This window comes from Apus apus, chromosome 10, assembly GCF_020740795.1.
Source record: "Apus apus isolate bApuApu2 chromosome 10, bApuApu2.pri.cur, whole genome shotgun sequence".
Lineage (NCBI taxonomy): Eukaryota > Metazoa > Chordata > Aves > Apodiformes > Apodidae > Apus > Apus apus.
Window position 1 is genome coordinate 5,536,889 of NC_067291.1, and position 11,971 is coordinate 5,548,859.

At 38.6% G+C, this 11,971-nt stretch overlaps 1 long non-coding RNA gene across 2 annotated transcripts in view; it reads right to left on the bottom strand.

The window, feature by feature from the left end:
- The window catches only part of LOC127388636 (uncharacterized), a 69,837-nt gene extending 57,954 nt beyond the window's left edge, over nucleotides 1-11,883 (bottom strand). Inside the window, exons 1-2 of one of the 2 annotated variants that reach the window (XR_007890421.1) lie at nucleotides 11,548-11,883; nucleotides 11,031-11,423 (exon numbers count right to left, since the gene is read on the bottom strand). This is a non-coding gene — a long non-coding RNA (uncharacterized LOC127388636). Of the gene's footprint in view, nucleotides 1-11,030 lie in introns of both variants that reach the window. The other variant, XR_007890420.1, reaches the window with a different exon arrangement.
- Between the last annotated feature and the right edge of the window lie 88 nt (nucleotides 11,884-11,971).

Sequence of the window (11,971 nt, forward strand, 5' to 3'; positions counted from 1 at the left end):
ATTCTGCTCATGTTGTGTTTCTATTGACTCGACTGAGAACAGACTGTAGTCCAAGGAGCCATAATTAAGGGGAAGTGCAAACGACCCTACAGGATGTCTCTGAATTTAGGACATTTTTGTGGAGTATTTCTGCACAGTTTTGTTGATAAACATTCTGCATGAAGGAAAATAGCAGTAAGTGAATCTGATGGATGTAATTAGTTCTCTTTTTACCCGCTCTGTGTTTGTAATAAACACTGTTACTTGTTTATTACTGTGATACTTCTAATTTTAATTATTGTCAATTGTTAGCTTGAACAGTACTTCATTCTGAAAAGGTGCGTAAGAATGTGCATCAGTCTCAAGTCTGAAATTATTGATGCAAAGATTCTGAATTTCCTCCATCTTCCATAGAAAGATAATATTCCAAAGATATTAAATGACTTCAACTAATAAGATGAAAATAGTAATTCATGACATCACTCAGTTCTGGGCTGTCTTTTCATAAGTCAGGATCACTTAGCTTGCTTTTTCTTCTTTTCTTCCCTTTGAATGGATATTACCTGTACTGCTGCATGAAATGTTTACAACAATGCAAACCTCAGACAACAACTAAATCAAAGCCAAGTTAATGGCTCTTGCTAAAAATAGATGAGATTTGATTCTGGTAAAATTTGATTTTGAATTTGTTTAAACGCAACTCTCCAAGCAAAAATTATAGTGGAGCAATTTATAAAGGGCAAAGCCTAAAATAAATTTTAATTAGGAGTAGGTGTATTTATTTTCCATATCTCTTTATACGTCTTCATAATGATAGTGTGCAAACTCCAACAATTATAGCAGCTCATTCTAAAGATCTTTAATGAGAAATAGTTACAGCTGTCATACTTTTTGTCTCCAGTTCTGAAAATATTTCAAGGGGGACGTCTGGGGCTATTGAAAATGCGCAGTAGCTTTCAGCATAGCTAGATTTTATATATATATATAAAATTCAGGCTTTAGCTGATAAATTTTTGACTGCTAAAGTCATCAGCCCCTTTAAAAAAAGCCCGAAGGAAGGTAATTGTACATGCGTCACTGGAAATACTATGGGTTAAGATCAGAACATGACAAAAAAAAGAGAATTAAGGTGGTTGTCTCTGATTTGCATAAACATTCCTATTATGTTTTCAGTGTTTGTGCTTTTGAAGTGCACATGAGATAGTATAAAGGCTATAAATCATTCCTGTGAGCCAAAAAATCATTTGCTACTGATAGAAGGCACATTAAAAGTATTACAACTTTGGTGAAACTTGAATGCATTCCACGTTCAATTTTTTTAATAAGAACTGTAAATAACAGGCCATTTTGGAGTATAATAAACGATCCCTTCCAAAGTCTAATGATAGCCTACTTTAGTTATAGCTGTTTCTTTATAGCAATAGACAGCTTTAAAAAATCATTCTTACAGCATACGCATAATTTTAAAGAGCTAGAATCAAGTTTTGGAGCAAGTCCATTCATTTAATTTGTTCAGGTATGACAAGTACTAGGAATATCTTTGTTGACCTAAATCTCATCTTACACTGGAAGCTGGAACCTTTAGGGATTTCAGTTTGCACATAGTATTCTCTTCACAGGTATTTAATATTCTAGAGCTTTCCCTTCTATTCAGTGTATTGCTTATCTTACCTTGTCAAAGAGATGCTAAAGATTCGTTAAGATTCGTTAACTAGGTTTAAAAATAATAATATAAAAATTAATGAAGCCTATATTAAATTTTTTCCTGTGAATTTGAAGTCTCTGAAGAATTATATTCTCCAGATTTTTACTAGAACCCTAAACAGTAATATTTTTTTTTTTTTTAATTAAGTAAAGCACCAGCTCCTACTTAGTCACACAGCTTTAGAAGCTGCAAATTTAAAACCACAACATAATTTATTATATAATTGAGAAGAAATAATGCAGCCATATTATTAGCACTAAGTACAGTGTTCTTTACCTGTATTCTAAGCAGATTACTATTTTCAAACAAACTAAACCTCAACTGTTCTGGAAAAAAAAAAATAGAGAAGAAAAAAAATTAAGTCCCCTTCAGAAAAATACACGCATCTTTCTTCCTCAGGTGAGGCAGTTATTTGATGTTCAGCTCAAGACACTGAAAGCAGATTCCACACATATTCATGCTCTTCATCATATAAAAGAAATCATAAGATGAACTGCAGTTTGAAACCAGAAAAATGTGGCTTGGAAAAAAAAAAAAAAAAGTTCAATTATTATAATATTTTGCCTGCTTGCTGCACCTGCTCTTACTATATTTATAGCAGGGCCCATCACCACAATCTGTGAACATGTTCTGTAGAGGCTACAGCCACACAAAAACTCACCAGTTAGATTTTTGTCTGAGGAAAAAAAAAATGACAATTACTTATTCAGAGTGGGCATTTTTTCCCTTTACATTTTACTATGTGGCCAGATTTATTCTTGAAGTGAAAAGTATGTCACTCTCGCTTCCCAGCATCATCCTGCAGGGTAACCCATCAACTGGCACAGCCTGTATTCTCCTTTTTTCACCACTACATTTTTTTTACAAAGTTTAACTTTTCATTATAGCTGGAAAGATTAAAAGCTGTTTATAGAATAAACAGCAACAAAAGCTAGCCAACTCTGTGTGGCATAATGGGATTTTAATGTATTCTTCTTGTTGGCGTAGTGTATTTCTGTGATAATTTTATGTGACAGCGTAATTAAACTGGAAAACAATTCCCATTTCCTATGTATTTTATCTATTTATCATAATTTATTTCTTTACTTTCTTGCTCTGCTATAAATATTATTGTAAGCAGAGTTAAATAAGTTAAACCAATGCAATTACTTTCACAGATTGAAATTAACTTAATATATCAATTTATACTGGTTTGTATACAGCACCTACTATTTGCCCTGTACAAATAAATGCATTTGTTGCAGTATATTTATAGTGTCACTATGGTTTCCATGTTTGCACTCCTTTTGACTAATGTTCTATATGTTAAAACTTGACATTTTAACAGTATTTTCAAACAATTTCATTCATTATCAAATAACCATTTATTATATTGTAGCAATTTCAAACCATTTACTGGACCCTCTAGACACTGCTAAACAATGATTTATCAAGGAGTGTGCAAATTTTAGTGCTTATCACAGCAAATACAGAAAGTAACATTAAATAGTGACTTGACAACAGCTCTGACTACATTATTTTTCTTTTTTTAATCTTGATGAGTCATATTTAGTAATAGCAGTTTGTAAACGCCCTGGAAACTGAGGACAATATTCTAGATTTCTCCACTGTACAAGGCTCTGTCTGGCTGCTTAGTTTTTTGCATGCTTGGGGGATAAACTGAAGACCGTGGGACACAACGGACATGTCTCTTCCTGCCTCTTTATTTTCTTACAGTGCCTGTGATGCCCCAACACTTTTATGTGTGACATTGCTTTTCACATTTTATTTGACCATGCCTTTGAGAAAATCCATATCTAGCCAAATACATATTGATTTCTGCTTACCTAGGGTGAATAGTAGTGATGGAAAATGATTTTCAGGAAAAATCTCGTCCTTCCCAATGTTCTAGCCAACAAATAGGTCTGATTTAATTTCATATGTCACCACTTGGCTGCAAAATGCTGTGCTTGTATCTACCCTGTTTCTACTGAACTTGAGATCCACAGTGTGTGAGAGAACAGACTGATGCCCACAAATGATAATTAGGTCTCTGAAAGCATTTAGGTGCAAACTTGACAAAGCAACAGTATTTGAGGGAGAGATCCCTATTCTCAGAGATCTCATTAATCGTTGCAGAGCTCACACATTCAGCTCAACATTAAGTAAATTGAAAGGCTTAAATATTGCAGAGGATATTCAGAGGAGTTTCAATGGCTTGGGACTATGCCTCGTTTGTGAGCTTCATACACTGACTATAGCTGAACAAATATCATTAACACTGAATTTAAATGATCCCTACATCGATAGTTTGGTATTGTTGATTTCTACTACACTAACATTAAGTAGTTCCAGATAAAGCCAAGGCCTCACTGTGCAAACTAACAGCTTAATATCATCCTTGCTCAGAAGAATTTATAGTCGTTTGTTTATGAATGGGACTAATAAGGAACCACACCTTAGACTGTGATCTTCCTTGGCCAAGGTCGTGAAAATTGCAGAACTGAAAATAACACACATTTTCTATATGTCAGTTTTGATTGCAAAGGCATCCAAAAGGTTTTGATTAATTATCTCCAATTGAGGAATCATTAGCAGGACCACTGCTTCTGTTGCTGGTTCCATGGTAGAGCCACCAATAAGAGGCTTTACTCATTAACCTAATAATGTAATTCTTCAGTTTAAATTGCCACAGCTTTCAACTTGTGGTGGTAAGACAGGCTGTAAAACTGTAGTAGAAAATAAACAGGGAATGTTTTGTTCTGCAGCTTGCTATCCTTTGCCAGAAGGGTGCAGATACGCTTGTAACTTGAACAGCCAGTGCAGCAGCAGCCAAAATGCATCAGAAATTGGGGCTCTTATACATGCAGAAAGGTAAGATCTTGTTTGCTTGCTGAAGTTTTCACTACCCCTAGTTTAAGGACTTCAGTTCTTTAACTTTACCCATGCATATCCTCTGTGTTTAATCCTAGGATCTCAAAGTTTATGTGTTTACTTGTGATGACTTAAGCTAATGCTTAGAGTTGGAGCAGGGGTTGGGGTTTGGTTTCTTGGGGCTTTTTGTTTTTTGTTCACTAGCTCTACTAGCATTCTGTAAGAATTTTGCCAGACTGGTGGGATATGACCAAGTCTAAAGTAAGTTTACAGAGTACACAAGGAAAGCTCCTCCAAAAGAAATACTTAAGTCTACTACAGCTGAACAGCTTGTGTTCTCTAACTTCAGATACACTTTTTAGAAATTCTTCATCTATTCCTGAATCACTTTAAACAAAACTGTTACTGAGATCAGGTGGGCCAGATCAGGCACAAAAAGTTTTGTCTTAACCCAATCAATTTTAAGTGGTGCCATGTGATTCCAGAATAAGCCATGTCCCTGCTTATTAAGCATTTAATCACTAGAGAAAGTCAAGCTGAGTTCAATCACAGGTCAGAGCGGAAAGTCTGCTCAGAATCGGGTACCTCAAATTAAAGCACTTTGGGCACAGATTTGTCTATAGCCAAACATGCCAATGAGCCTAATAGATGTACCAGTGTGTTTGTTTCCTTTTATTTTAATGAGCCTAAATGACAAAGTGCTAAGATATCAAGGTATGTTAGACCAAACTTTTGTTGATCCAGCTAGTGATCCTGAGATAGCTGTCTTGTTATCTATCCCCTTTCCAGCCTCCTTCTCTACACTTGTCTGCCTACTGAGATTACTATTCCAGATTTCACTTGATTACACTGATAATTTGGTTTGTTTCACACCTATCTCTACAAAATCAACTCTACTTTTTTTTTTTTTTTTTTTTTTTTTTTTTTTTTTTTTTTTGGTGGTAGACTTTATATGTTACAATCCATGGAAGTTCACCAACCATTAACTCTCAAGTGCTAGAGATAAGGCTTGAAAATGGCAAAACATGTTTTTTAATATAATCAGAGTTAACAACCCTTCCTCCCTCTCAGAATCCAGAAAAATTCCACAGAGTGTAAAAAGAGAGTTTTCCTCATAATCAGAGAGATTATTTCTACGTGGCCAGCAGCCTAGGTGTGAGAGGAGGAAGTCATCAAGGTAAGCTCTTTGCTCACTTAAGGAGATACTATACAAAACATTAAACCCAATGAGGGTATCTGTCAAAATCTAAGAGACTCCATCTCTGCTGTTATCTACCTTCCATTATAGATTAATTTGACACTAATTGCAAAAATCATTTAATTTAGCTAATCTTCAAAAAATAGTTTGAAAATTAATGGCTAGGATAAAATCTAAGTATTCTAACTGAATAAATGCTTACAGATGAAAGGGCCAGAGACTGACAGAGAAAGCTTAGATGGAAATTACCTCAAAAAATTAATACACAAAGCAACAGAGAACCAAAAATGAATGTAAAGAACATGATAGGTGCCATGCAGGAAATGTCAAAGAAATTGAGTACTGATGAAGAGGGATGGAAAAAGCAATTCTGAAGCTCTGAGAAGGACTTTGGAACTCTGTTTTGTTAGATCTAAAAAACCATAATAAGTTACACACTTTTTAAAGTTTTATCCAACTATCAGAATCTAGAAAATCAAGTATTTATCAACTATGCATTGGACAAACTGGAGAATGTGATTGTTGGAAGTGGTCAGGCTGTCCATATGAGGTTTGTCTTTCAAAAGTTAAATTCACACCAGCAGAATAGTCATAGCTTTGTGATGTTCTTCCCAGCCCCTATTTCTGATAAAGACTCTCTGTAACACAGTAGATTCTCATCTGTACAGATGGTACAAGTCCCTGATGATTCATGTGCCAGCTGTGCACAGCCAGAACACAACACACTCCAGCCCCTCTTCCCTTCCCTCTCACTGCACCCGCACAGCCAGGCTGTACTGACAGGTGGGCTCAGGAGCACTCATGGCTCTCTGTGTAGCAGGCATGTGCCAGGTGACACCTTCCAGAGCTACACACTTTGGCAAAAGAAGAAACTAGTAGGAAGAGCACAAACTTAACAAGGGGAAGGAATGCAAATACAGCCTCCTATGTCTATCGTGCTTGTTTTGTCCAGGATGTTGGAAAGGTAACATTCTCCAACGTTAAAAGAGCAGGGTTTCCTTTATCCTTGTGATTCCATTAAATGAAATGAAAGGGTGTGATCTCAACATCACCCCAATGCCACCAGACTTGCCTTGCTACATGGTACAGTGGGAGACCTAACTGCCCCACCACAGCACTAATGCCTGCTTCCTATGTGCTCCTGTGTGCTTACCTAATGTAATTAGCAATGTGTACAGCTTGCAAGGGAGAATAAGGTTGATTCTAATACATAGTTAATTAAGATATTACAGTTAGCTATTTGCTAGGGTGACTCAGGGGAGTAATAATAGGATATGGAGTCTTTCACCTTAAGTTCAGCTGTTCTTACCCCCAAATTCCCAGGTAGTTTTCAGTAATTTCTCATTAACCCTGGCACAAGATGAATCTGACTCCACTCAGGCATGTGGATGAGTTCTGAGCACATGCCTGTCAACAAGGAGTGTCAGTGACTCTGATAATTAAATTTCAAAGTGAAGAACCCCACTGCTGTGACTGAATAGCAGAAGTTGATGCCTCCCTGTGGCATTATTGTAACTTCTCTTTTTTGTTGTTGTTGTCTCCAGACTCAAAAAGCTATCATAAACTATGATAATTATCAGCAGATAAAGATTCAGTATGTGAAGACTACAAATTGTCTGTTGTCCTTGGGTTCCCCTGCAAGACAAACAACTAATAGTAACACAACCATAAAAGCTGGAAAAACATATTTAAAAAAATATCCAAGTCCTAAATTATAATGAATCTGCAAGTGGCTCCTAATTTCGTGATCCTACCTGCACTGCCAAGAACGTAAAGAATCATTGGTTCTTGACATCATTCTCTTGCCAAAGGGCAATTACCTCTTCCGTATGCATTGCCTTAATCATGTCAAGTTGAGTCCCATAAATTTGCATGTCTCCCAAGGAAGCACGGTGCATTGCCAGAAGCCTGACAGGCCAGATCAAAACAATTTCCTAATGTATGTTTACATCAGCTTTGGCTCCTGAGCTGCTTTTGCTCTGGTTGTTCTGCAAAGCAGAGCAAATTCCCTCTCTCTAAACTGTGTTGCATCGGGGATAGGAGGTGGAATAAGCAGGATATGGATGGATATGTTTTCCTTACCAGGATTGGGCAATGCTTTCTAGATTAATGAACTGCACATCAGCTACACAAATGAAACCACATGCTAGATAAAACACAGTCCTCTGAGATGGGCTTGTTGTCACAGTAGAGAGGGAGAAAGAGAGAGAGGGAGGGAGTGAGTGCACACACATATGTCTGATGGGGGCTGTAATGAATGCTAGCTCCCCTCCTGCCTCTCTGGGATACGTGAGGATGACAAACTCTCTGAGGAACAATTCCTTTGACTGGTTTGTTGAGGAAAGGAAACTTGTCATGCTGCCAAGAATAAAACTGCTTCTGGGCTTAGTTTTGAATTTTATAAAGTGAATAAGGGAAAAACGTATACACATTCACTTCAGACCCAAGTCATGAATAATTAAAAGAATATATAATTGTACCCAGTTTTCCCCTCAAGCTCAACCAGCAAAGATATCTTCTGTCCATGTAACAGGGTACATCATGTTTTTTTCAGATACAGTAAGAACTGTGCTAAACCAAGTATCACTGAATTCATACTGCATGCAAGTATGAATAACAGCCTGACCATCAGAACCCACAGAACTGCAAAAAAAATCCAGTTTCATATTAAGAAAATCACAGATTTTTTGATTATGCATATTTTCCTAGTGTGATACATCTACCCTTGATATCAGAGTCAGACCACAATATAATAATTATATTATCATCTCAGCATTACGGTAGACATTCAGCTGATACTGCAAATGGCAAAGATCAGACATTTTTTATGAAGCACAGTAAGATATTAATTTTACCGTGTCAAAAGTACCTATGCAGAAAATAATCTCAGAAAACAGAAGTTATCTGTACCCATGTCTAACTGTCTCCTTTATTTGAGATATGCAGACTTCCTAGTACAAAGTAAGGAATTTGAGTTAGCAGTACACAGCCACACGTTTGTCTGCAAAGCTGCTGATGCACTGAAATTATCTAATGGTATTTTGTCTGGAAGAGGCATATGCAAGAGATCTTCTGTTGCTTTTATTTTTCTACACTATTCCCACAGTAAATAGGTCCTGTAGTTTTCGATCAAAGTGAAATTTAGGATTAATATATATTTTTCTGGAGGGCACAGTAGTTAGCAAATATGGTATTAATAACAATGTCTTTAGTACCTTTCACTTGCAGATACAGAAATCCTATTTAAATACTAATGAAGAACATCTGTAAATAAGACAATCATTATATGCCCCCCCACAATGTATAAATGGAGACATAAAGGCTCTCGTGGCTAGGAAGCTGGCTCTTGCTTGCTCTTACACTGGTATGGCTGTTTGTACCCAACAAACTCTGGTGCTGATAGGACAAACATTCACAAAAATGAAAACCATACATGCAGAGGAAGAATAGATTTTCTTTTGTAAGTAGGTCTGGGGTTGGTTTGAGAGTTATGAAAGACACACATTCTTTGTATCTTTGTACTTCACTAGCTGAATTCCAAACACAAGACCTGCACTTAGACCTGACTTAGACCTTGACTTCTTTTCAGCAGAGGTTTGTGTTCAGATACAGAAAAAGGCAAAACATCAGGGAGGAGTCCTAGATGTGAAGTGCAAGTCTGCTAAAGAGAACTAGTCCACTACAGCACCATGGGTTTTATCTGAAGTAAGTCAAGGAGGTTTGGGAGAAAGTACACAGGGACATAGAAAGACTGTGGTGAGGGTCACTTTTCGATCAATAATTTACCCCATGAGGTGCAAAGAGATGCAGCTGTGAAATTCAGCCAGCTACAGCAGCATGCCAACTGATTACAATAGAATGGCTTTAAAGAGGTGATGATGTACCTGACGGGAGTATCAGAAGTGAGGCAAAATATTACACACTACTTCCTGTCCACATATCAGAAAGCTGCTACTCTGTCGTGTTGCTCTTGCCATTTGGTATCACAGGTGTCTAAAGCAGGAGTTAAGTTAGGTGCATGGACTACAAAAGCAGAGGTGAACTACAGCCCAAAGCCCTCATCATGAAAAAAAGGGCAAAATAAAGTTGGAAAAAGACCAGTGTTCTTTATGTATAGAGGAAATAGCAAGGAGGAATTATATACAACAGCAGTCTCTACATCCAACCCTACAGAGACAGACTTTCAAATGAATGTTTCAAAATGCCAACATTTCTGAGCTGTTGCTTGGAAAACTTGGAACAGGGGCATTTTTGATCTAGTTATTGGGTTGTTTTTTAGATTACTGGAAAATGTTTTTCAAATAAGTAAAATGGGAAAAGACCATACACAAAGGAAGGGTTTTTAAAATTCTGTTGCATTTGATGACTATTTTCTATTTAGATTGTTAATTATGTCAGACCCAAAATTGTGTAATGCTTGATTTTTTTTCCCATGCACAGGACAAAATTCATGTAACAGAATTCTTCCTTCAAGCTTCTTTCTTTGGTAAAGCTTTCATGTGAGAAACTGCTTATATTTGCAATTGTCTGATGTTTAAAGATAGAATTATTCAACATTCCCTGGCAGTTGGCTCTGACCTCTTGTTTGCTTGTTTTCTAGGCTGCATTTGAACACCGGACAGATTTCCAGCTGTATTGTGCCACCCCGTGTAAGAGATGGGAAATCGCACAACTTCGCTGACCATTGTGACAGGAGTTTGGTGTTTGGTTTCCTGCAGATGTCGTATGTGCATTTTTAAGACAGTTTCGAGTTTATCAACAATGGAAACACATTTAGGAAAGCATTAAAGTAATTCGAGGCTTAATTTTTCCTAAACCATTAATTTGCCGGGAAGTTTTTAACCTTTTGGCTCAGTAAGTCAGGGTGGCCCTTTACTTAACACTGCTCAGTTGAAAGATTATCTATTGGGTAATAAAAGTACTCTCTAGAGCATAATTTTATCTTACTTTCTGCTTTATCTAAACCAAATAGAACATTAGGGATTAAAACTCTGTATTCAGACACTTTGTTAACTTAAGTTTGCTGGTAAGTGGTGTTCAGGCATCAAACTCATAGATACGTTTTGATCCATGTTTACTGAGCAGCCCATAAAAGGAAACTGCTCTTTCCTCTAATGCAACGTGCCCCCTAGGGATCCCAGACACACTTAATCGTTAGACCCTGCTCATTCTGGAAAAATTCCAACTGTTTATCTGGTAAACTTACATTACAGTAATGCCTTCAGGCCTCAGGCTGTTTGCTATGCACGATACTAATTCTTTGTAAATACATTTATAATGCTTTGATTAATTTACCTTAATATTTTTCCCCTGTTACTTGTAGATTTAATGTTTGATGGCTGGGAGTGGCTGTGCTTTCTGTTCTTCTTTAGTGCTATTTTTCTTTCTCATGGTTTCCTCTGTTTTGTGTCCCCTTTTATATCTTTTTAATTATTTCCACACTTTATCTCCACATCTGTCACATTTATTCCAAGTTCCTCCAGCACCATACAGTAAAACAAACATTGCTGCTTATTGTTGCATCCTTCACCTTTGGGCAACAGATCAGCTGCGAGTGATGAGCTGCGATGGAGTGAGCAGCTGTCTGTGGACTGCATCCGTGTGCTGGTGCTCAGCTCTAACCCTTAGCCAAAGCCTTCCTTCCAGCTCGACCCCTTCTTCCTAGCAGCGCTGACTGCCACTACCATCCTTAGGTATGGGATAAAGATGGAAACGAGACTGATTTAACTCCCTGTGCTTCCGCCGTGCACACGCAGTGACCACCGCGCTGCGCCGCGAGGCCCTGCAGGCCCTGGGTGCCCTGTGCACGCACCCGTGGTTGCACGTGATGTGGAGATGCAGGTTTTTTTCTCGGTAATTCCGCTACCGCGGCCTCCCCAGGATGTAACACCGGTACGGGGGGCCCTCTTTTTCCTCAGGGAGAAGGTCCCGCTCCTGTCTCTCAGGCTCATCCCGAGCGCCCCGCGTCAGCCCCCAGAGCTGGGTGAGCAGGCTTCCTGCTTTCCCTTCCGTGTCCTGTTTACCGCGGCCCGGGACTCGGCCCCCGGCCTGATGACGCTCCCGTGCGACCCGCGGCTGCCCCGGGCGGCGGGGGAGGAGCTGCCGGTGCCGCTGCCGGTGCCGGTGCCGCCCCCGGGGCTCCCGCTCCCCCGCGCCTCAGGGGCGCGGCCTGAGGGCGGGCCCGCCCCGCCCGCGCGCGCGAGGGGACAACGCTCCAGCCCTGGGCGCGCGCTCCC